The 27,177-nt window shown below is 38.0% G+C and overlaps 2 protein-coding genes and 1 pseudogene across 7 annotated transcripts in view; 1 reads left to right on the top strand and 2 right to left on the bottom strand.

The window, feature by feature from the left end:
- GPRASP1 (G protein-coupled receptor associated sorting protein 1) overlaps nt 1-27,177 on the bottom strand; it is a 63,036-nt gene that overhangs the window by 29,083 nt on the left and 6,776 nt on the right. Inside the window, exon 2 of one of the 6 annotated variants that reach the window (XM_055268442.2) lies at nt 17,971-18,035. The exons of 4 other annotated variants lie outside the window; for them this stretch is intronic. The gene's annotated coding sequence lies outside the window, so the exon portion shown is untranslated. Of the gene's footprint in view, nt 1-17,970; nt 18,075-27,177 lie in introns of all 6 variants that reach the window. One more of the 6 variants, XM_063635189.1, reaches the window with a different exon arrangement.
- GPRASP2 (G protein-coupled receptor associated sorting protein 2) overlaps nt 1-27,177 on the bottom strand; it is a 121,982-nt gene that overhangs the window by 94,037 nt on the left and 768 nt on the right. The gene's annotated exons all lie outside the window — the stretch shown is intronic.
- On the top strand, nt 12,057-12,398 carry LOC129475956 (histone H3-like; annotated as a pseudogene).

The following is a 27,177-nucleotide window of genomic DNA, read 5'->3' as shown; positions in this document are numbered from 1 at the left end:
GCCCTAAACTTACTGCTGTGTGCCCCAAATCCTAAGGCTATAAGACAATAGCTGGTAAGACCTTATTGAAGAACAAAGAGATTACTTCAAATTTAGAGAATAGTACCAAGGCCAATTTTCAAGGCTTAGATACCTTAAGCTTGTTTATTGCTCAGAAAGGAAAGGCGAACTCATAAGTATTATTTTGTGATAAAACTGGCATACAGAAACAAAATGGAAAGAAAAAAACTCAACAAGCTTTCTACAAATATACTGCTTAAATATGTTCCCTAATGTCTACTGAGTCCTTTGAAAAGTAGCAATAGCCCCCTCTTTTCCTGTGTCCTTCCTAGACCCTTTATTCTAGGAAAATGCTATTTGTAATTTTTAAGTAGGTACGGGCAAATAAATATATTATTATCAATGTTTTGTAAGAGATAACTGCTAGTATTCTTTGTACAGCAAACTATAATAGCATTTCCCAAACATCTAATTAACAGAATTTCTCCCTGCAAGGATTAATAGTGATGAATTATTTCCAACTAACACATATGGTGGTTGCGAACCGCTGATACACAGTCTATGAAAGTAGTAAAATTTTAAAAGTCTCTGTCTTGTGTTTATCACTGGAATTTCAGCTTCTGCAAAATATGTATAGCCTATTTTACCACATTTATTTACCCATATATAACTTGCTTGATTCTATGACCACTGCCTTTACTGTAAGTAGTACAGTAGACTAAATAATGTATCAGCCCCCACAACATGTCAATTTTCTAATCCCTGGAATCTGTCAATATGTTACCTTACATGGCAAAAATGGACTTTGCTTATGAAATTACATCATTCACAATGTAACCTGCTAAATTTTAAAAAGGCTCACAATCAAACTGAACAGAAGCTATATAGTTCTTGCTTAAAACTTTAAGGACAAGTGGGCCGAGTGTAATCACTATCAAAATTACAAAGCCCCTTTTTGCAGAAATGGAAAAGCAAATATTAAAATTCATAGGGAATTGCAAGGGGCTTCAAATAGCCAAAACAATCTTCAAAAAAAAAAGTTGGAGAGCTCACAATTCCCAATTTTAAAACATACTACAAAGCTACAATAATCAAAACAGGGAGGTACAGACATAAGGACAGATATGTAGATTAATGGAATGGAATTGAGTGGCCAGAAATAAACACATCTATAGACAACTGAAGTTCAACAATGGTGCCAAGACCATAAAATGTGAAAGAATATCTTCAAAAAATATGGCTGGAACAACTAGAAAGCTACATGCCAAAGAATGAACTTGGACTCCTACCTCATGCCATATATAAAAATTAACTCCGAATATACAAAAGGCATAAACCTAAGAGCTAAAATTATACTGGGCAGTGCTTCTGTTATACCTTTCATTGATAAGGAATACAAAGAAAGAAAGCTGTTCTCAAACTTGTTTTTTCTAAGGATGACATTATGGCTCCTACATGGCACTATGGTTAAGGAACTTATAAGTAAGATTACTTCTAACAAGAAATGTTCAGTAGCATAAATGAGAACTCAAAAAATCAATAAAACAGAGACTTCTGATTTCCAGTCTGAAATGTAAAGTGATTGGAAGTCATTACTCTCATTGTTAGTATAAGAAAAAAGCTGAACAAACTGAAAATTAACAGCTCTTCTTAGATCCACCAGAGAATTGAGGTCACAGGACAAGCCACTGCCCCCAAAATTGAGAAAAAATGTGGTTACTGAAAACCACAGCTTACTGACATCAGAATCTCAGGAGCAGAAGCCCACTGCTAGACCCAGTAGTGGAAGGCTCAATGTGGACTAGATTTACAGTTAAAACCTCTGGAGGTTCCTCTCAGAGAGGTTCCCAAATCTTTGTGAGTTTTGCCTCCGGGAGCCCTGACAGGTTCTCGATATAAAGACTGGTAAAATAATAATAATAATAATAATAAAAATAAAAATAAATAAAATCCCCTCATGTTTCTAGTAAGAAGACAGGGGTTGGCGGTGGGGGCAGGGGTGTGTGGGGGGGGAGTAACCATTTGAAATATGCCCAGAGTATTCTGTTCTCCCTAACAATCCCTGCTTCCCTAAAGGGAAACTATTTTACCAGAACCCAACTGAATTGGGTTTTATCAATGCCTATCCGACTGTAAAGAAGGGAAATACCCAGATCTAGTACCCATTAGCCTGATGTAGGGTAAGGAAAATAACCAATTCAGCCCCCTCTAGGATTCCCATATCACCTAGTGGGAAGAAAAAACTGAGAAAAACTTGTGAAGGTCACAGCACAGGGGTACTAGGTCACTAAAAGACTAAGACCTAATCATAAGACAATAGAATATATCCCCCTTATACCCACTGCTTACCACTACATCAATTGGGCTAATGTCTAATAACAGGGAATTACAGCTGGAACAACTGTTAAGTATCAGACCCTACATAAAAAGTAATCTCCCGGGAACCCAAAGACAACAGAATAGGAAAAAGCAGGGATAGCAGAAGAAATTTTAGAGTTTGACATCTATAGCTACAACAAATATTGAATATAGCCTGATTCTTAGACAGATAAACATAAAGCCTCACACTTAAGGCCTATTTTTCTGAGTTCTGTTGCCTAATATATCATGTCTAGCTTTGAACAAAAAATTGGAAGGCATGTTAAATTGCAAAATACAGTCTCAAGAGTCAAAGTAAGCATCAGAACCTGACTCAGATATGGCAGAGATTTTTGGAACTATCAGACTAGTATGATAAGGGCTCTAGTGGCAAAAAAATGGACAACATTTAAGAACAAATGAGTAATATAGACAGAGAGGTTTGAAAACCCTATGAAGAATGAGGGGGAAGGACAAGATGGCTGACTAGAAGTAGCTAGTGTATGCCACACTACAAAGAGAAGAAACAGTAGCAATTAAACACTACATCTTCAACTGAAACATGCAGGTGAACATGCTGGAATTCATCAAGGAAACAACTCGACCCACGAAGAATAGAGAGGAGTAAGACAGGCTCTCTGTCCATCTGGGAGGTTCCCCCTCCATGGGAAATGGTGAGTGAGTGAGAAACCTCAGGAATCCACACTTAGGATCTTTGGAACTCTAGGATCAGGAGATCCCCCTGTGAGCCCACTCCACCAGGGCCTTTGGACTGACACACAGAGCTATGTGGAGACTGGGCAGAGCCACACTCACATATATGCAGAGTCCCAAGGAGCCTTGGATCCCCAGGCATCTTGGCATTAGCAGCTGCAGCTCTGGTAAAAGGGGAGGTAGGCCGGGCGCAGTGGCTCATGCCTGTAATCCCAGCACTTTGGGAGGCCGAGGTGGGCAGATCACGAGGTCAGGAGATCAAGACCATCCTGGCTAACACGGTGAAAGCCCGTCTTTACTAAAAATACAAAAAATTAGCCAGGCGTGGTGGCGGGCACTTGTAGTCCCAGCTACTCGGGAGGCTGAGGCAGGAGAATGGCGTGAACTCCGGAGGTGGAGCTTGCAGTGAGCCGAGATTGCGCCACTGCACACTCCAGCTTGGGAGACAGAGTTAGACTCTGTCTCAAAAAAAAGTTGGGGGGGAAGTAAGGCTCTCTTATACACCCCCAAGAAAGGTGCTGAATCCAGGGCGCTGAACAATGAAGGTCTGCAAGCCTCACAGGCTAAGACACACTGGTCTGGACTTTAGTCACCCCCTACTAGGGCTCTTAGGCCTGTAACAGCTCCTCACCTCCCAGAGAGGTGGGCTGCCATCTTTGTAATCTTGCAGCCTTCAGGCTCTGGAGAGTCCCAGGCAACTAGGGTGTGGCATAGACTCCCAGCACAGTGTGGCCGCCCTAAGAAAAGCAGCCAGACTGTTTCCTATGTGGGTCTCCAATCCCGTTTCTTCCCACTGGGCAGGACCTCCCAACCTGGGACTCCAGCCACCCCCTCGCTGGGATTCTCATGCTGGTGGCAGCTCTGCAGATCCCTGGGACAGAGCTCAAAGAAGGAGGAGCAAGCCAACATCTTTGCTCTCTTGCAGCCCTTGCCTTTGCTACCTTCAAGCTCTCATGAGTCCACGGTAACTAGGGACTGGTGCAGACCCTCAGCACAGTGCAACTACCCCACGGAAAAGTGGCCACATTGTTCCCCATGCAGGTATCTGTCCCCACTTCTCACTGGGCAAGGCCTCCCGACCTGGGACTCCAGCAGAACTACCCTGCAACCACCTGAACACTTCAATTAGAGGTGGCTCAGCATTTCTCCAAGTAGGAAATCCCAGAGTCAATTCAAAACCCTTCCACCACTGCAGCTGCAGTGGTACTGCCCTAACTACCCTTAGGCTGGGGGAGGAACAAAGGGCCTAGTTGTTGTGTTGGCACTTCCAGCACACTGCAGCCACCATATGGAAGGGAGTCCAGTTCCTCTTCCTTGGGTGTCTTCATCCCCCTCTCTTCACCAGGCAGGGCCCAGGCTCATAACTCCAGAACAGCTGCCCTACTCACTGCTGAGCATACCCCACTGGTAGTGGCTCTGAGTTTTCCTTGGAGGAGGTTCCTGGAGGCAACCAACAGCCCCTCTGCCACTGCCACAGTAGCAGTTTCTGCCCCTGCTACCCTCAGTTGGGGAAAGAAACAAAGAGCTCGAGGGCTTCACGCAAACTTACAGCACAACACAGTCGCCACACGGAGAGGAGCCGGTCTCTCCTCCCTGTGAGCCCGTGATACCCTGCTCCCCAACAAGTAGAGCCCCTACCTCAGGACAGCAGTGCAGCTGATCTAGTCCCTGGCTGAACACTCCCAGTAGCAGCAGCTCTGTGTTTCTTGGAGGTAGAACTCCTAAGGGCAACTGAAAGCCCCTCTGCCACTGCCTCTGCGGGGGAACTGCACTTACTGTCCTCAAACTGGGGAAGGAGTAAAGACCCTGAGTGCTTTATCCACACCTCCAGCAAAATGCAGTTGCTTTAAGGAGAGGAGACCAGTCTGTCTCCCACAGGTCCCACCCACCCCTCTTGCTCATCACCAGGCAGGGCCCCTCCAGGTTGGGCCCAAGTAAGTACAGCCTCCCCATCCCTGGCCAATCACACTGATTGATCACAGTTCTACGTGTCTCTGTGGTAGTGCCCCAGGAGACAAGTGAAAGACCCTAGGCCACAACCACAGCTAAGGTCCCTCCTTCTGCTGTCTCCAAACTGGGGAGCGAACATAAAGCCTGAGATCACCCCAGCTTGGGAGTGTACAGCTTGGGAGTGCCAAGTTGAGATCTGCAGCCAGCACTCAAGTGGGAGAGGAGCCAGTATTTTCAGAGCATTGAGAGGGACACAGCTGCAACCATAGAGAAATACACAGGAGCCACATGACTAAGCAAGAGCCTACCTACTGACCATTATGCATAAGTGCCACATACTAGATCATACCCCAAAACTTCAACACCAAAAATACTTTGCAAACATACTCCCCTGAGAAACCAAAGACAAGAATTCAGTTACAAATAAAGTCCTTGCATAAAGCCACAGCCCTCTGAAAACATCCAGAAAAGAAGTCTACTGACTGTACTCAATTTACACCACAGTTAAAGGAACACCCACACACACAGACGAGAAAAAAAACAGTGCAAGAACTCTGGTAACTCAAAAGGCCAAAGTGTCTTCTTTCCTCCAAATGACTGCACACACTAGTTCTCCAGCAAGGGTTCTTAACTGAGATGAGAGAGCTGAAAAAACAGAAATAGAATGCAGAATATGAATAGGAATGAAGAACATCAAGATTTAGGATAACACTGAAACCCAATCCAAGGAAGCTAAGCATCACAAGAAAGGATATACAGGTGCTTACAGACAAAATAGTCAGTATAAAAAAGAACCAAACTGATCTGATAAGAGCTGAGAAACACACTACAAGAATTTCATAATGCAATCAAATCACAAGTATTAACAGCAGAATAGAACAAGGTGAGGAAAGAATTTCAGAGCTTGAAGACTGGCTCCCTGAAATAAGACAGTCAAACAAAAATAAAGACAAAAGAATTGAAAGGAAAACGCAAAATCTACAAGAAATACAAGATTATGTAAAGAGACCAAATCTATGACTCACTGGCATCCCTGAAAGAGATGGGGAGAAAGCAAGCAACTTGGAAAACCTATTTCAGCATATCATCCATGAAAACTTCCCCAAACTCGCTAGAGAGACCAATATTCAAATTCAGGAAATGGAGAGAACCCTTGCAAGATACTACACAAGAAGATCATCCCCGAGACAGATAATCATCAGATTTTCCAAGATCAAAATGAAAGAAAAAATGTTAAAGGCAGCTAGTGAGAAAGAGCAGGTCACCTAAAAAGGGAACCACATCAGGCTAAGAGTGGACCTCACAACAGAAACCCTTCACACCAGAAGAGATTGGGGACTATATTCAACATTCTCAAAGAAAAGAAATTCCAACCCAGAATTTTATATCTGGCCAAATTAAGCTTACTAGGTGAAGGAGAAATAAGATCCTTTTCAGACAAGTAAGGGCTGAGGGAATTCGTTACCACCAGACCTGCCTTACAAGAGCTCCTGAATAAAGCACTAACTATGAAAAGGAAAGGCCATTACCAGCCACTGCAAAAATACTTTTAAGTACACAGACCAGTAAGCAATCACACAAACAAGTCTGCATAATAACCAGCTAACATCATGATGACAGGATCAAATCCACACATATCAATATTAAACTTGAATGTAAACAGGCTAAATGCCCTCAATTAAAAGGCACAGATTGGCAAGCTGGATAAAGAAGCAAGACCCAATGGTATGCTGACTTCAAAAGACCCATCTCACACATAACGACACCCATAAGCTCAAAATAAAGGAATGGAAAAAAAATCTACCAAGCAAATGGAGAACAGAAAAAAGCAGGGGTTGCAATCCTAATTTCAGACAAAACAGATATTAAATCAACAAAAAAAAAAAAGATAAAGAAAGTCTTTTTTGGAACCCATAATGGTAAAGGGTTCAATTCAACATGAAGACCTAACTATCCTCAATATATGCACTCAACACAGGAGCACCCAGATTCATTAAAACAGTTCTTAGAGACCTACAAAGAGACTTAGATTCCCACACAATAATAGTGGGAGACTTCAATACCCTACTGACAGTATCAGATCATCAAGGCAGAAAATTAACAAAGGTATTCAGGACCTGAACTTAGCACTTGACCAAATGGACCTAATCGACATCTGCAGAACTCTCCATCCAAAAACAGCAAAATATACATTCTTCTTATTGCCACATGCCAAATGCTTTAAAATTGACCACACAATTGAACATAAAACAATCCTTAGCAAATTCAAAAAACCTGAAATCATATCAACCATACTTACAGACCACAGCATAATTAAAATAGTCTTCAATACAAATAAAATTGCTCAAAATCATTCATTATGTGGATATTAAACCACCTGCTTCTGAATGACTTTTGGGTAAATAATGACTTCTGGGTAAAGAAGTTCCTTGAAACTAATGAGAACAATGATACAACACACCACAATCTTTGAGACACAGCTAAGGCAGTGTTAAGAGGGAAATTTATAGCATAAAATGCCCACATCAAAAACTTAGGAAAATCTCAAATTAACAACCTAAGATCATAACTAGAAGAAATAGAGAAGCAAGAGCAAACCAACCACAAAACTAGCAGAAGATAAGGAACAGCCAAAATCAGAGGTGAACTGAAGCAGACTGAGACATGAAAAGTCATAAAAAATAATCAATGAATCCAAGAGTTGCTTCTTTTAAAAAATCAGTAGGACAGATAGATCACCAGCTAGACTAATAAAGAAGAAAAGAGAGATGATCCAAACAATTATAAATGACAAAGGAGATGTTACCACTAACCCCAAAGAAATACAAATAACCGGCTGGGCGCGGTGGCTCATGCCTGTAATCCCAGCACTTTGGGAGGCCGAGGTGGGTGGATCACGTGGTCAGGAGATCGAGACCATCCTGGCTAACATGGTGAAACCCCATCTCTACTAAAAAATACAAAAAAATTAGCCAGGCGTGGTAGCACCTGTAGTCCCAGCTGCTGGGGAGGCTGAGGCAGGAGAAGGGTGTGAACCCGGGAGGCAGAGTTTGCAGTGAGCCAAAATTGCGCCACTGCACTCCAGCCTGGGTGACAGAGTGAGACTACGTCTCAAAAAATATATATATATAAATAACCATCAAAGACTATTATGAATACCTCTATGCACAAAAACTAGAAAATCCAGAGAAAATGGATAAGTTATTGAACACATACATTTTTGCAGGACTGAACCAGGAAGAAACCGAATCCCTGAACAGACCATTGATGAGCTCTTAAATTGAATCAGTCATAAACAGCCTACCAACCAACAAAAGCCTAGGACCAGACTGATTCACAGCCAAATTCTATCAGATGTACAAAGAGCTGGTATCATTCCTACTGAAACTATTCCGAAACAATGAGAAGGAGGGACTCCTCCCCAACTCATTCTATCAGACCAGCGTCATCCTGATACAAAAAAATGGCAGAGACACAACAAAAAAGAGAAAACTTCAAGTCAATATTCCTGATGAACACAGCTGCAAAAATCCTCAACAAAATACTAGCAAACATCAGCCCATAAAAAACCTAATCCATCATAATCAAGTAGGCTTTATTCCTGGGATGCAAGGTTGGTTCAACATATGCTAATCAATAAATGCGATTCATCACATAGACAAAACTAAAGACAAAAACCACATGATTTTATCAATAGATGCAGAAAAGGCTTTTGATAAAATTCAACACCCCTTCATGTTAGAAACCTTCAAAAAACTAGGCATTGAAGAACCATACTGCAAAATGATAAGAGCCATCTATGACAAACCCACAGCCAACATCACAGGGAATGGGCAAAAGCTGAAAGCATTCCCCTTGAAAACCGGCACAAGGCAAGGATGCCCTCTCTCAACACTCTTATTCAATATAGTATTGGAAGTTCTGGCCAAAGCAATCAGACAAGAAAAAGAAATAAAAGGCATCCAAATAGGACGAGAGGAAGTCAAACTACCCCTGTTTGCAGACAACATATTCTGTATCTAGAAAACCTTATCATCTATGACCAAAAGCTCCTTGAGCTGATAAACAACTTTAGCAGTTTCAGGATACAAAATCAACATAGGAAAACCAATAGCATTCCTGTGTACCAACAACAACCAAGCTGAGAGCCAAACCAGGAATGTAATCCCACTCACAATGACCACAAAAAGAATAAAATACCTAGGAATACAGCTAACCAGGGAGGTGAAAGATCTCTACAATGAGAATTACAAATCACTACTCAAAGAAATCAGAGATGACACAAATGGTAAAATACTCCATGCTCATAGAGTCAATATTGTTAAAATAGCCATAAGGCCCAAAGCAATTTACAGATTCAATGCTATTGCTATTTAACTACCATTGAGATTTTAGACAAAAACTATTTTAAAATTCATATGGAACCAAAAAGGAGCCTGAACAGCAAAGGCAATCCTAAGAAAAAAGAATAAGGCTGAAGGCATCACATTACCCAACTTCAAACTACACAACAGGGCTACAATAACCAAAACAGCATGGTACTGGTACAAAAACAGAAAGACCAATGAAACAGAATAGAGAGCCCAGAAATAATGCCACACACCTACAATTATCTGACCTTCAACAAAATTGATAAAAACAAAGGACTTCCTATTCAATAAATGGTGCTAGGATAACTGGCTAGCCATATGCAGAAAGTTGAAACTGGACCCCTTCCTTACATCATATACAAAAATCAACTCAAGGTGGATTGAAGACTTAAATGTAAGACTGAAAACTATAAAAATCCTGCAAAATAACCTAGGAAATACCATTCTGGACACAGAAACGGGCAAAGATTTCATGACAAAGATGCCAAAAGCAATTGCGACAAAAGCAAAAATTGATAAAAGGGAACTAAGTTAACTAAAGAGCTTCTGCAAGCAAAAGAAACTATCAGCAGAGTAAACAGACAACCTATAAAATGGGAGAAAATATCAGCAAACTATGCATCTGACAATGGTCTAATATCCAGCATCTATAAGGAACTTAAACAAATTTACAAGCAAAAAGCAAACAACTCCATTAAAAAGTGGGTGAAGGACATGAACAGACACTTTTCAAAAGAAGACATACATGTGGCCAACAAGCACATGAAAAAATGCTCAACATCATAAATCATTAGAGAAATGCAAATCCAAACCACAATGAGATACCATCTCACACCAGTCAGAATGGCTATTATTTAAAAATCAAAATATAACATGCTGGCAAGGTTGCACAGAAAAGGGAACACTTATACACTGCTAGTGGGAGTGTAAATCAGTTCAGCCATTGTGGAAAGCAGTGTGGTGATTCCTCAAAGACCTAAAAACAGAATGACCATTTGACCCAACAATCCCATTACTGAGTATATACCCAAAGGAATATAAATTGTTCTACCATAAAGACACATGCACGCATTTATTCGTTGCAGCACTATTCACAATAAGCAAAGACATGGAGTCAATCTAAACACCCATCAATAGTATACTGGATAAAGAAAATGTGGCAAATATATACCGGGGAATACTATGCAGCCATAAGAATGAATGAGATTGTGTCCTTTGCAGCAAATTGACAGAGCTGGAGACTATAATCCTGAGCAAACTAATGCAGGAATAGAAAATCAAATATCGCATGTTCTAACTTATAAGTGGGAGCTAAATGACAAGAACACATAAACACAAAGCAGGGAACAGCAGACACTGGGCCCTACTTGAGGGTTGAGGGTAGGAGCGGGGAGATATTAAAAAAAATACCTATTTGGTTCTATGCTTAGTGCATGGGTGACAAAATTACCTGTACACCAAACCCCTGTGGTGCAGGTGTACAGATAATACACCTATATAATAAACCTATGTAATAAACCTGTACATGTACCACTGAACCTAAAATAAAAGTTAGACAAAAAACAAAGAAAAGAAAATTACATGAAATACCCAAAAGGAAATGCTAGAAATTTAAAGCACTGTAACTGAAATGAAGAATACCTCTAAAGGATTCCTTCATCAGTGGATTGGACAGTCAAGGGAAGAATCGGTGAGCTTGGAAGTATATCAATAGAAAGTCCTCAAACTGACAAGAATAAAAAGGAAGGAATAAATAAAATAAATAGATAAACCAAAAGGAAAAACACAGAAAAGAATATCCAAGAATTATGGAACAATTACAGAAGTTGTAACACACAGATAATGGTGATACCAGAAGGGGAAGAAAGAAAGACACAACCATTTGAAGTAATGATGGCTGAACCTTTTGCAAACTGAATGACAGATGCTGTCTTGGTCTGTTTTCTGCTGCTATAAAAGACTATCACAGACTGGGTAATTTGTAAAGAAAAGGGATTTATTTGGTTCATGGTTCTGGAGGCTGAGAAGTCCAGGATCAAAAGGCTGAATCTGGTGAAGGTCTTCTTGCTGCATCATAACATTATGGAAGGGCAAGTCAGCATGCGAGACAAAGAAAAAAAGGGGGCCTAACTCCTGCAATAACTAACCCACACCCTCCATAATGGCATTAATCCACTCATGATGGTGAAGACCTCACAACCTAAATACCTCTTAAAGGTCCCAACTCCCAACAGTATTACATTTGCAATAAAATTTCAACATGAATTTTGGAGGGGACATTCAAACCATAGCAGATGCCAAACCACAAATCCAAGAAGCTCAGAGAACACTAAGCAGAATTTAACCAAAACATCTACACACAGACATATCATACTCAAGCTGCAGAAAATGGAAGACAAAGATAAAATCTTCATAGAAGCCAAAAGAAAAAGAATGCCTTACCTACAGAAGGGCAAGGCTAAGAATTAGGTTGAACTTATCTTCAGAAACCATGCCATCAGGAAGAGAGTGGAGTGGAATATCTAAAATGTTATAGTAAAAAAACCACACCAATCTGAAATACTGTATACAACAAAATAATCCTTCTAAAGTGTAGAAAGATAAAGACTTTCAGACAAACAAAATTTGAGACCAAATCTGTGTTTTTTCTTTGGTTAATCTGAAATGGCCCACATCAAGCAGACTACACACAAGTCTACTGGCGGTAAACTGCCATGTAAACATCTGGCCACCAAGGTAGCCCGCAAGAGTGCTCCAGCACCAGAAGCATAAATAAGCCCTACAGCTACCAGCTTGGCACAGTGGCCCTGCGTAAGATCCGCTGCTACCAGAAGTCAACTGAGCTGCTGATCCGCAAGCTGCCATTCCATGATCTGGTGCACAAGATCGCACAGAACTTCAAGACCAACCTGCATTTCCAAAGCTCAGCAGCTGCAGGAAGTGTGAGAGGCCTACCTGGTGGGGCTCTTTGAGAACATCAATCTGTGCGCCATCCACTCTGAGTGACTATCATGCTCAAGAACATCGAGCTTACGTGCCACATTCGTAGAGAGAGAACATAAAGCTTTCTCAGCAATAATTCTACCCAACTCAAAGTCACTTTTAAGAGCCACCCACTTTATCTGAAAACATAATTATGATTAACTTCCATGATTAACTACTTCAATAAGTTCTATGTAAAAATTTTTAACTCTGGTTGTGATAGTCTTTGTATTTAAAGACCATTTGATTTGGGACATTCAAATGAGGATTTGTTTTCATAAATAAAACAACAAGCTTGCTGGATTTGTTTCCTGGCAGTCTCCTAGAAGTGCTTTAAAAAATTAAGAGAATTTATTGCCAGTAGACCTCTCTTGCCAGAAATGTTAAAAGTAGTTCAGAGAGAAGGAAAATTATATAGGTAAGAAAGTCAGATCTACATAGGAAAAAAAGACTGTTGAAGAAGGGATAAATGAAATTTACAAATATTTTACAGTTGACCCTTGAACAACACAGGGGTTGGGGTGCTGAACCCACTGCACAGTCAAAAATCCATATATAATTTTTGACTTCCCAAACTATTAATAGCCTACTGTTGATCAGAAATCTTACTGATAAACAGCTTATTAACACATATTTGTACCTTAGATGTATTATATATTATATTCTTACAACAAAGTAAGCTAGAGAAAAGAAAATGCTATTAAGAAAATCATAAGGAAGACAAAGTATATTTACTATTTGCTAAATGGAGGTGGACCATCATAAAGTTCTTCATCCTTATCATCTACGCATTGAGCAGGCCAAGGAAGAGGAAGAGGGGCTGGTCTTGCTGTTCTGGGGTGGCAGAGGCAGAAGAAAATCTGCAATATAAGTGGACCTGTGCAGTTCAAACCTGTGTTGTTCAACAGTCAACCATATTTTTCTTATTTCTAATTGATCTAATAGACAATAATTTGTTCAAAATAACAATAGAAACAATGTATTCAGTGATTACAGCTTATGCATATTTGAAATAATGACAACAATGTTAGAAAGGATGAGAGAGAAGAATTGGTAACACCTTGTCATGAGGTATGTGAACCACCCATGAATCAGTATAGTGTTATGTGAAACTGGATTTAGAGTAGTTGCTAATGTATATGACAAACCCTAGAGCAATCACTAAGAAAATTGTAGAAAGAAATACTTCTCCGAAATGCTTGGGGCCAGAAAAGTTTAAGATTCCAGCTTTTTTTTCTTTCAGATTTTGGAATATCTGCATTATACTTATTATATCAGTTTGGCATCTCTAATACAAAAAATTTGAGATCTGAAATCCAATGAGTATTTTCTTTTAAAGTCCCATTGGTGCTCAAAAAGTTTCAGAGTTTGGAGCATTTTAGATTTCAAATTTTCAAAACAGGCATACTCAGCTTGTATAATTAACGCACTAAGAGAACAAAATAAACGGAATAATTTTTTAAATGCTCAATTAAAACCAGAGAAGGCAGAAAAAAAGTGGAATACAAAATACAACACTAAGAACATGGCAACAAACATAAAATAGTTACAAATGTGTTAAACATTTATCCAAATATGTCAATAATCACTTTAAATATGAATTGTCTGAATACTCCTATTAAAAGACAGACTTTAGGGGTGAATGAAAAAAATCAAGACCCAACTATATGTTGTCAATAACAATCCACTATATATATATAAAGACACAGATAGCTTGAAAGTAAAGGAGACTAAGACATAAGATGCAAACACTAATCAAAAGAATCAAAAGAAAAAAGCAGACTTCAACAATAATGAATGGGTCAAATGTCAAAGAAGACATAACAGCTCTTACTATATATGTTCCTAAAGACAGAGTATCAAAATATTGGAGGCAAAATGTGATAGCATTGCAAAAAAAAAAGCAGGCAAATCCACTATAATTAGAGATTTCAACACTCTCAGTAATTGAAAGATCCACTAGGCAGAAAAGCAGTAAGGACACAGTTGTACTGAATAGCACCAACAATTAACTGGTTCTAACTGACATCTGTAGAATATTTCATCTAAAACCAGAATATACATTCTTCTAAAGATCACATGGAACAAACACCAAGATGGACGATATTGTGAGCCACAAAAAATACCTTAACAAACTTAAAAGAGCAAATTAGTCAGTGTATGTTCTTGGACCATAATGGAATTAAACAAGAAAATAATAGAAATGTAGCTGTCAAATCCAAAATATTTGAAAATTAAACAACACATTTCTGAATAACACATAAATCAAAGAAGAACTACCAAGAGAAAAATTTTAAAATAGTTTAAAATAAATCAAAATGAAAATATAACATCAAAATTTGCATCATGTAAATAAAGCAGTGCTTAACAGTAAATTTATAGAATTGAATAGATTTATCAGAAAAAAGAAGTTATCAATAACATTAATTATCTAGTATGCCACCTTTAAAAACTAAAACAAGAAGAGGATATTTATTCCAAATTGAGCAGAACAAAGAAATCATAAAAGAGCAGAATTCAGTGAAATTGAAGGCAATAAGGAGATAATAAGCATTAGAGTTAAAAGATAAGAAAATTTCAGGCTGGGCGCAGTGACTTACGCCTGTAATCCCAGCACTTTGGGGGGCCAAAGTAGGCAGATCACTTGCGGTCAGGAGTTTGAGACCAGCCTGGCCAACATGGTGAAACCCCATCTCTACTAAAAATACAAAAATTCGCCTGGTGTGGTGGCGCATGCCCATGCCTGTAGTCCCAGCAACTTGGGAGGCTGAGACAGGAGAATGGCTTAAACCCAGGAGATGGAGGTTGTAGTGAGCGGAAATTGTGTCATTGCACTCTAGCCTGGGTGACAGAGCAAGACTCCATCTCAAAAAAAAAAAAAAAAAAGAAAGAAAAAGAAAAATTCAAATCAACAACTAAACTATACACCTTAAGGAATCAGAAAGAGAATAACAAACTAGGCCTAGAGCCAGCAGAAAGAAGATAGTAAACACTAGAATGGAGATAAATATGGAGTAGAAAACAACAAGGAAAATCAGTAAGATCAAAAGTCAGCACTTGAAAATATTTCTTAATGACAAACCTTTAGCTAGATTGACTTTAAATGACGGAGAACTTAAATTAATAAAATCAGAAATGAAAGCAGAAATATTATTACCATTTTATAGAAACAAAAAAAAAGAGTATGAGTACTATGAACAGCATGCCAAAACCTGGATAACCTAGATGAAATGGATGCATTCCTAGAAACATACAATTTACCAAAACTGAATAATTAAGAAATAGAAAATCTGAATAGACCTATAACTAGTGAAGATATCAAATCAGTAATCAAAAAACCTCCCAACAAAGAAAAACAGTGGACCAGATCATTTCACTAGTAAATTTTACTAAACATTTAAAGGAGAATTAACAGGAATCCTTTACAAGCTCTTTAAAAAATAATGAAAGAAGAGGGGCTACTTCCTATTAGCTTGGTACCAAAGTCAAAGGTACTCTAAGAAAGCACTAACAACCATAAACCAATATCCATTATGAATACTTATGCAAAATTCTCAAGAAAATACTAGCAAACCAAATCCAGCAGCATATTTGAAAAATTATACTCCATGGCTGCATTAGTCCGTTCTCACACTGCTATAAAGATACTACCTGAGACTGGGTAATTTATAAAGGAAAGAGGTTTAATTGACTCACAGCTCTGCATGGCTGGGGAGGCCTTAGGAAACTTACAATCACGGTGGTAGGGGAAGCAAGCACATCTCACATGGCAGCAGGTGAGAGGGAGAGTGCAGGAAAAACCACCATTTATAAAACCATCAGATCTTTTGAGAATTCACTCACTATCATGAGAACAGTATGGGGGAACCGCCCCCATAATCCAATCACTTCCCTCCCTCAATAGGTGGGGATTACGGGTCCCTCCCTCAACATGTGGGGATTACAATTTGAGATGAGATTTGGGTGAGGACACAGAGCCAAACTATTATATCATTCCATCCCAACCCCTCCTAAATCTCATGACTTTTCACACTTCAAAACACAATCACGTCTTCACAACAGTCCCCCAAAGTCTTAACTCATTTATGCATTAACTCAGAAGTCCACAGCCCAAAGTCCCTTTTGAGACAAGGCAAGACCCTTCTGTCAATGAGCCTTTAAAATCAAAAGTAAGTTAGTTACTTCCTAGATACAATGGAGGTATAAGCATTGGATAAATGCTCCTGTTCCAAAGGGGAGAAATTGGCCAAAACAAAGGGGCCACAGGCCCCATCCAAGTCCAAAATCTGGCAGGGCAGTCATTAAATCTTAAAGCTCCAAAACGATCTCCTTTGACTTAATGTCTCACACCTGGGTTATGCTGATGCAAGAGGTGGGCTCCAACGCCCCTGGGCAGCTCTGACCCTGTGGCTTTGCAGTGTACAGCCCCACTCCCAGCTGCTTTCACAGGCTGGTTGTTGAGTGTCTGTGACTTTTCCAGGTGCACAGGGCAAGGTGTCAGTGGATCTACCATTCTGGGGTCTGGAGGATGGTGGCCCTCTCCTCACAGCTCCATAATGCAGTACCCCAGTGGGGACTCTGTGGGCTCCAACCCCACATTTCCCTTCCACACTGCCCTAGCTGAGGTTATCCATGAGGGTTCCACCCCTCCAGCAGACTTTTGCTTAGACATCCAGGCATTTCCATACATCCTCTGAAATCTAGGCAGAGGTTCCCAAACTGCAATTCTTGACTTCTGTGCACCCACAGGCCCAACATCATGTGGAAGCCACCAAGGCTTGGGGCTTGCATCCTCTGAAGCAACAGCCTGAGCTGTACCTTGGCCCCTTTTAGCCACAGCTGGAGTTGAAGCAGCTAGGACACAGGGCACCAAGTTCTGAGGTTGCACAGAGCAGAGGTGCCCTGAGCCCAGCCCATTTTTCCCTCCTAGGCCTCCAGGCCTGTGATGGGAGGGGCTGATACCAAGATCTCTTACATGCCCTGGAGATATTTTCCCAATTGTTTTGGTGATTAGCATTTGGCTCCTCGTTACTTATGCAAATTCCCTCAGCCAGCTTGAATTTCTTCTGAGAAAATGGGTTTTTCTTTTCTATTGCATCATCAGGCTGCAAATTTTCCAAACCTTTATGCTCTACTTCCCTTTTAAACATAAATTCCAATTTCAGATCATCTCTCTAAAGTTCAAAGTTCTACAGATCTCCAGGGCAAGGGCAAAATGCTGCCAGTCTCTTTGCTAAAGAATAGCAAGATCGATCTTTGCTCCGGCTCCCAAGAATTTTCTCATCTCCATCTAAGACCACTTCAGCCTGGACTTCATTGTTCATATCAGTATCAGCATTTTGGTCAAAACCATTCAACAGGTCTCTAGGAAGTTCCAAACTTTCCTACATCTTTCTGTTGTCTCTGAGCCCTCCAGACTGTTCCAACCTATGCCCATTAGCCAGTTCCAAAGTTGCCTCTTCATTTTCAAGTATCTTTATAGCACTGCCCCACTCTCTATGGTACCAATTTACTGTATTAGTCCATTCTGACACTGCTATAAATATACTACCTGAGACTGGGTAATTTATAAAGGAAAAAGGTTTAATTGACTCACAGTTCTGCATGCTTGGGCAGGCCTCAGGAAACTTTCAATCACGGCAGTAGGAGAGGCAGGCACATCTTACACGGCAGCAGGTGAGAGAGAGCATGCAGGAAAAACTATCATTTATAAAACCATTAGATCTTGTGAGAATTCACTCACTATTGTGAGAACCACATGGGGGAAACCACCCCCATAATCCAATCACTTCCCTTCCTCAACAGGTGAGGATTACAGGTCCCTTCCTCCACACGTGGAGATTACAATTCGAGATGAGATTTGGGTGAGGACACAGAGCCAAACCATATCAAGGACCCAGAGGGACTTATACCTGGAATGTAAGGATGGTTCAACATACAAAAATCGAAAAATATACTATACCCTATTAACAGAATTAAGAGAAAAAAAAAAACACATCATCATCTCAATTCACGTAGAAATAGCATTTTAGAAAAATTCAACAATCCTTCATGAAAACAATAACACTCAACAACCTACGAATAAAAGGAAACCTCCTCAACTCCTCAACAAAACAAAGGACATACATGAAAGCCCCACAGCTAACAACATATTCAATGGTGAAAGACTGAAAGCTTTTCCCATAATATCAGCAACAAGACAAGAAGTCCATTTTTCCACTTCTATTCAACATAGTATTTAAAGATCTAGCCAGAGCAATTAGTCCAAAAAAAAGAAATAAATAAAAGGTATATAAGTTGGAATGGAAAAAAATAAAAGTATCTATATTTATAGATGGTATGACTATACATATAGAAAACCCCAAACATTTTCCCCAGAAATGGTTAAAGCTAATAAACAATTTCAGCAAAAGTGCAGGATACAAAATCAACAAAAATGTGGTGTATTTTGTATACTAACAATGTACAATCTGATAGGGAAATTAAAAAAAAACTATCTCTTTTTTTTTTTTTTTTTGAGACGGAGTCTTGCTCTGTCACCCAGGCTGGAGTGCAGTGGCGTGATCCTGGCTCACTGCAAGCTCCGTCTCCTGGGTTCACGCCATTCTCCTGCCTCAGCCTCCCGAGTAGCTGGGACTACAGGTGCCCACCACCACGCCCAGCTAATTTTTTGTATTTTTAGTAGAGACGGGGTTTCACCATGTTAGCTAGGATGGTCTCGATCTCCTGACCTCATGATCCACCCACCTCAGCCTCCCAAAGTGCTGGGATTGCAGGCTGAGCCACCACGCCTGGCCAAAAAACTATTTCATTTACAATAGAATAAAAAAAAAGTACTTAGAAATATGCTTAACTAAGGAAGCCAAAGACTTACACACTGAAAACCAGAAAAGATATCCTATTTAATCGATCAGAAGACTTAACGTTGTTTTCAATACAATCCAAAGCAATCTATAAGCTTCCGTGTAATTCCTATTAGAATCCCAATGATGCGTTTTGCACAAGTAGAAAAAACTATCCTAAAATTCATGTGGAATCTCAAGGGACAATGAATAGATAAAACAGCCTTGGAAAAGAAGAACAAAGTCGGAGGACTAAAGCCTCCTGATTTCAAAACTTACTACATATAACTAAAGTAATCTAAATAGTATGGTACTTGAATAAAGACAGACATATAAACCAATGGAATAGAATAGACAGCCCAGAAATAAACCCTCAAGAATATGTTCAAATGATTTTTGACAAAGGTACCAAGACTATTTAGTGGGAGAAGAATAGTGTTTTCAAAAAATGGTGCTGGGACAACTGGATAACCATATGCAAAAAAAAAAAAAAAAAAAAAGTTGGACCTTACCTTACTCAATATTCAAAAATTAACTCAAAATGCATGAAAGACTTAGCAGAGAAAGAAAGTAGGATAGTGCTTCCCAGGGGCTGATGGGAGGGAATAACAAAGAGTTATTTTTTAATATGTATAATTTTAATTTGGAATGATGCAAAAGTTCTGGAGATCAATAGTGGTGATAGTTGAACAGCAATGTGAATGCACTTAACACCACCAAATTGGACAGTTAAAAGTGGTTAAAATGGCAAATTTCATGTCATGTGTATTTTAGTATAATGTTTAAAAAAATGAAATGTACAACTTATGGGTAGACCTTAAAGTATACTAGGGACTTTAGTTAATAATAATGTGTCAGTATTCATTTATCAATTGTAAAAAAAAGTACCATACTAATACAAGATGCTAATAATACGGGAACCTGTGGGCACCGGGTGGCAGAGGTGGGATATGGGAGAAAAGTAATATATGGGAGCTCTCTGTACGTACTTTCTGCCCAATTTTTCTGCAAACCTAAAACTACTATAAAATATAAAGTCAGTTTTTCAAAAAGCCAGTATTATTGCATTTTTGGTGTTTTACTTCTGTTTTTTTCCCTATATGTTTTAAAAGCCAAATGCATAAAACTATAATTATAAATCTGTTAATAGACACACAGTATATAAAGATTGAATTTGTGACAATAACAACATAAAGAGGGAGATGGAAGTATAAAGGAGCAGAATTTTCTATATCATTGAAACTAAGTTGGTATTAATTTAAACTTGGATGTTGTATAGTTAAGATATTAATTGTAATACCCAGAGTAACCACTAAGAAAAAAAATGGAAAAAAATACAAAAAAAAGAGAAACGAGAAGTGAATGAAAGTGATACACTAGAAAAACTATCAAATTATTTTCCACAGTGGCTGTACCATTTTATATTCCCACAAGCAATGTATAAGAGTTCTAATTTCTCCACATCCTTGCCAATACTTAGGTTCCATTAAAAAATTATAGACATACTAGTGAGTGTGGAGTGGTGTAACTATGGTTTTGATTTACATTTCTTTAAAGACCAATAATGTTGGGCATCTTTTCATGTGCTTGTTGGCCGTTTGTATATCTTCTTTGGATATATGTCTATTAAAGTCCTTTGCCTAGTTTTTAATTGTGTTATTGGTCTTTTTATTGATTGGTAAAGTTATTTAAATATTAAATACCATTATTTTTGGTATACTAGAAAAAGCACATTAACAGGAGTCTCAAAAAGGCAAAACCTTTCAGCCATTTTCTCTTGCTTCTTATCCACTTGGGATTTACACACCAAGGGGTGATATTCACTTAAGTTTCTGTTTAACCAAAACTTTTGACTCAAAATAAATTATTATCTGTTTAAGGAATTGAAAGGTGAAATAAATCCCCGCTAGAGAACAAACAATATTAACATAGAATTCTTAATTAAAGATATATACAGCTTAGGGTCACTTTAGTGCAATCAGATTATGGGATTTGCTGTAGCACAGAATGGAGTTCTAACATAGGAGATCAGATCATATGTTTGCACACACAACCATTTTCTCACTTTTCATTTTGGATCATATATTTCAGTGTGCCTAACTTTCTTCTCTGGTAAATAAATCAATTCCCCAAAAAACATTAACATCAATGAGATCTAGACATTTCTGAAAATCCTGTAAATATCACCTTAGAGAGAAAAAAAAATTCTCAGCGAAGAAAATGGAATTTCATACGTCACGGAGCCTGTTCCCACAACTTCCGGTATTCAGCTAGGTCAGTAATAAGAAGACACTGCCAAGCATGGTGGCTCTTGCCTGTAATCCCAGCACTTTGGGAGGCTGAAGTGGGTGGATCACAAGGTCAGGAGTTCAAGACCATCTGACCAATATGATGAGCCCCCATCTCCATGAAAAATACAAAAATTAGCCAGGGCGTGGTGGCGTGCGCCTGTAGTCCCAGCTACTCTGGAGGCTGAGGCAGGAAAATCGCTTGAACCCAGGAGGCAGAGGTTGCAGTGAGCCGAGATCGCACCACTGCATTCCAGCCTGGGCGACAGAGCAAGACTCTGTCTAAAAAAAAAAAAAAAAAAGAAGACACCATTAGCTGTGAATGAACATTAACAAAAATGTGTAAACGTGTTAAGTATACTTTAGAAAATAAACTGTCAGACTTTATTTTACATAGTACAAAGATGATTGTCTAAACTGTTCTTACCACCACCAAGATGATTTAAGCTTTTATACATTTTGAATAGAAACTTCCTTCAAGAAGAGCTTAGTAATCTTAGTGTTGAATTATATCATCTAATATAGTTTTGAATCATCATTTATTATCATGCTAATTATCAATAACTTATAATTATCTGAAGTGTCTCAACATATCTGAAACAGCTGAAAGAATAAAAGGTCCTATAATAGTAAACTCAAGTTTGTTAGTGCTATGAGATGACTTCTATTTGCATATCAGGAATTTTGAATATTAAGCTCAGGCAAAGAAAAAATGCTTTTCTCTTCAGACAATTCTTCAGCCTCCAAAATCTTTCTAATAAGCATTTTGCTGCTTACAAATTGATTTGTATTTGTATTTGATTTTAATTTGTATTTCCAATTTGATTCTTTTCTGTGAGTTTAGAGAGCTTATTTATTGTCTTCAACATTAGTAAAAACATAAAAGAAAGAGATACCATTTTCATCATCAGATTGGTAGATATGTTTAAATATGCAGAGAGTACTGCTGGTGAGTGTGTGGGAAATGAGGGGCTCTGATATACTGAGGAAGCATATGATACAATCCCTTTGTAAGGAGATTTCTAGTGTCCACTAAAACAAAAAAATGCCTACGACCCAAGACACTGCAAAGAAGGACACAGCCCTCTGTGGAACAACAAAGGGAAGAGAGAAGGGTAAGAGTGAGTAAGGGTGGGGACACAGAAAAGCCAGAGATGTTATTCTAATAAAGATCCCACTACATGTAAGGAAGGATACATCAAAAGTGGGGAAAAACATTATTATTTCATAACAGCATGTATAAATAAAATTTTAAAAAATTTAAATTGCTTTTCTTTAGGGAACATGGAGGCTTTGGTGACACTGAGGCAGAGTTTTAGTTGAGTAGTGGAGAAAGAAACTAGATTGCAATTGTGTGAGGACTGAGTAGGAGATGAGAAAGCAGAAACAACAAATGCGGAAAACTTGATTATTCTGAAAGGGTGGAGAGAAAGATAGCTGGAAAAGTGTGAGTTTAGTGTTAGGAAAAGGATTTTTTTCCTCCCAAGGGAAAAATGATTATATGTTCCATGCAGATATGGGGAAACCTATAAAAATAGTGGGGTTAAAATATAGGAGAATGTAAATAAGTAGGAAAGCGAAAGTCCCTAAGAAGAAGCAAACACTGACAGAATTGAAGAGAAAAAATATAGTCTTACAATAATAGCAGGAAACTTCAAACCCCATACTTAATAATGAACAAAGCATCTAGACTCGAGATCAATAAAGAGATACAGGACTTGAACAGTGGTACACATCAACTAGACCTAACAGACATATATAGAACTCTGCACCAAACAATAGCAAAAACACATTCTTCTAAAATAAGTCTCAATGAACTTTGTAAGACTGATATCATGTGAAATATCTTCATTGACAATGGAGGAAGCTAGGAATCAACGCCAGAAAGAAAAATAAAAAATTCACATATATATGGAGATTAAACAACACACTCTTAAATAACCAATGGGTCAAAGAAGAAATCACAAGGAAAATCATAAAATACTTAGAAATGAATAAAAACAAAAACAGCATAATCAAGCTTATGGGATGCAGCAAAAGCAGTGGTCAGAGAGAAGTTTATACTATAAACATCTACATTAAAAAATAAGAAAGATCTCAAATCAATTACCTAACTTTACACCTTGAGGAACTAGAAAAAGAAGAGCAAACGAAACCCACAGCTAACTGAAGGAAGGAAATAATAAAGATTCGAGTAGAAATAAACAAAATAGAGAATGGAAAAACAGTAGAGAGAACCAATGAAACCAAAAGTTGGTTCTTCAAAAAGATAAAGAAAATTGACAATCTTTTAGCTAGAGACAAAAAGAGAAGACACAAATATCTAAAACCAGAAAGGGGGAACATTATTACCAGCCACACAGAAATTTTAAAAGATTAAAAGTACACAACGAACATTTATACACCAACAAATTAGATAAATGAAATCAACAAATTCTTAAAAACACATGTAAATTACATAAACGGACTCCAAATCTGAATAGAAAAAGACACTGAACTGAATAGAAAATCTCAACTGACCCATAAACAGTGAGGAAATTAGACCAGTAATCAAAAACTTCCCCAAAAAGAGAATTCCAGGACCAGACGGTTTCACTAGACAATTCCAACAAACATAAAGAAGAGTCAACAACAATCCTTCTCAAGCTCTTCTAAAAAGTAGAAGGGGGAACATCTTCTAACTAATTCTACGGAGCCAGCATTACTCTGATACCAAAACCAGATGAAGACATCACAAGGAAACATTACGTACCAATATCCCTTATGAATATAGATGCAAAAATTATCAACAAAATTTCAGCACAACAAATCCAACAGCATATTAAAAAGATTATATACCATGACCAAGTGGGATTTATCCTAGAAATGCAAGGGTGGTCAACATAAGAGAGTCAAACGATGTAATATACCAGTTGAATAGAACAAAAAAATCTGCACATGATCATCTCTGTTAATACAAAAAAGATATTTGATAAAACCTGATATCCTTTAAAAAAAACACTCATAAGGTTAGGCACAGAAAGGAACTTCCTTACCATGATAAAAGACATTTATGAAAATCCCACAGCTAATGTCATATTCAATAGTAAAAGACTGAAAGCTTTCACTGGGAAGATCAGCAACAAGACAAGCATGCCCGTTTTCTGCACTGTTATTCAAGTTATAGCCAGATCAATTAGACCAGAAAAAGAAATACATGGTAACCATATAAGAAAAAAGAAGATAAAGTATTTCTATCATGGATGACATGACCCTATAGATAGAAATTTCAAAAGAATCCACAAAAAAACTACTAGAGTGAATAAATTCAGCAAAGTTGCAAGTGACAAAATCAATACAAACATATCAGCTATGTTTCTATATACCAGCAATGAACAATCTGAAAAAGAAAGAAAATAATTCCATTTACAATAGCATATAAAAGAATGAAATATCTAGGAATAAATTTAACTAAGGAGGTGAACAACTTACATACCTCAAACTATAAACTATTGCCAAAAGAAGTTAAAGACCAAAATAAATGGAAGGGCATTATGTCTTTATAGATTGGAAACTAAATATTATAAAGAGGGCAATACCCCCAAGCAAAATTTCAATGTGAAAATTCCAAAGACTTTTTTGTATAAGTGGAAAAGCTGACTCTAAAATTGACATGGAATGGAAAGGGACTCAGAATAACAAAAACAATCTCGAAGCAGAAGAACAAAGTTGGAGCACATACACTTCCTGATTTCAAAATGTACTACAAAACCACTGTAATCAAAATTCTGCAGTTCTTGATGAGATACAGATGTCTAGTTTCATTCATCTGTATATGGATATCCAGGCTTCCTAGCACAACTCAAAATGGATTATAGACCTAAATGTAACTATGAAACTACTAGAAAAAGAAAACATAGGAGAAATACATTGGTCTGGGCAATGATTTTATGGATAAGACCTCAAAAGCACAGGCAAAATAGCAAAAATAGACAAATGGGATTATATCAAACTAAAAAGCTTCTGCACAGCAAAAGAAACAATCAGAGAGTGAAGAGATAATCTACAGAATGGGAGAAAATATTTGCAAACTATTCATCTGACAAGGGACTAATATCCAGAATATATAGTCATGTATTGCTTAACCATGTGGATACACTCTGAGAAATGTGTCCTTAGGCATTTTCACCATTGTAAGACTATCATAGATTCAGATTTTCCTAAGACCTTCTAAAAGAAGAAGCGCAAACAAGCTCTTCTACTTAGAAGAAGAAAAGTACTACTTACAAATACCTAGATGGTATAGCCTACTACATACCTAAGCTGCATAGTATAGCCTATTGCTCCTAGGCTACACACCTGTATAGCATGTTATAGTATTGAATAATGCAGGCAATTGTAAGACAGTGGTAATTACTCATGTATCTAATCATATAAAAGGTAGAGCAAAAATTTGGTATTATATTCTTACGGGACCACTGTCATACATGCAGTCCATCATTGACTGAAACATTGTGTAGAACACGACTACACAAGGAGCTCAAACAACTAAACAACAAAAATACAAATAATTCAATTTAAAATTGGCAAATTATCTGAATAGGCATTTCTCAAAAGAAGACATACAAGTGGCCAAAAATTATATGAAAAAACACTCAACATCGCTAATCATCAGGGAAATGCAAATCAAAACCACAATGAGATATCATCACACCCCAGTTAGAATGGCTATTGTCAAAAAGACCAAAAAAATAACAAATGCTGGTATGGATGCTGAGAAAATGGAACTCTTATACATTGTTGGTGGGAATGTAAATTAGTACAGCCATTATGGAAAACAGCATGGAGATTTCTCAATAAACTAAAAATAGAACTACCATATGATCCAGCAATCTTACTTTTGGGTATGTATCAAAAAGAACGGATATCAGTATATCAAAGAGATATCTGCACTGTCATGTTTATCACAGCACTATTCACAATAGCCAAGATATGGAATCAATATAAGTATCCATAAACAGATGCAAGGATAAAAAATGTGCTATATATACACAACAGACCACTATTCAGCCATAACAATGAAAGAAATCCTGTCATTGGTGGAAACATGGATGAACCTGGAGGACATTATATGAAATAAGCCAGGCACAGAAAGATAAATACCACATATTATCATTCACATGTGGAAGCTAAAAAAGCTCATCTCACAGAAGTAGAGTGTAGAATAGTGGTTACTATTAGGATGGTGCAAAAGTAATTGTGTTTTTTTTCAATTAAAAGTTAAGAGAATATAGGGAAAGGAATGGGGAGGGAAAGGTTGGTTAACAGATACAAAATTACAGCAAGATAGGAGGAATAAGTTCTAATGATCTATATAGCAATGTAGGGTGACTATAGTTAACAATAAATAATTGTATATTTTCAAATAGTGAGAAAAGATTTTGAATGTTCCCAAAACAAAGAAATGATAAATATTTGAGGTGATAGAAACACTAGTTACTCTGATGTTTAAAACTATACAACTTTTAGAAGAAAACATAGGGGTATCTTTGTGACCTTGAATTTGGTGATGAATTCTTAGGTATGACACCAAAAGCACCAGCAACAAAAGAAAAAAATAGATAAATGGGGCTTCATTGAAATTAAAAACTTTTGCATATCAAATGACATCACCAAAAGTGAAAAAACCTACAG

Source organism: Symphalangus syndactylus, chromosome X (genome assembly GCF_028878055.3).
Source record: "Symphalangus syndactylus isolate Jambi chromosome X, NHGRI_mSymSyn1-v2.1_pri, whole genome shotgun sequence".
Classification (NCBI taxonomy): Eukaryota; Metazoa; Chordata; class Mammalia; order Primates; family Hylobatidae; genus Symphalangus; species Symphalangus syndactylus.
Note: the sequence above shows the minus strand (reverse complement) of the source record. Positions and strands in the feature narration are given on the sequence as shown.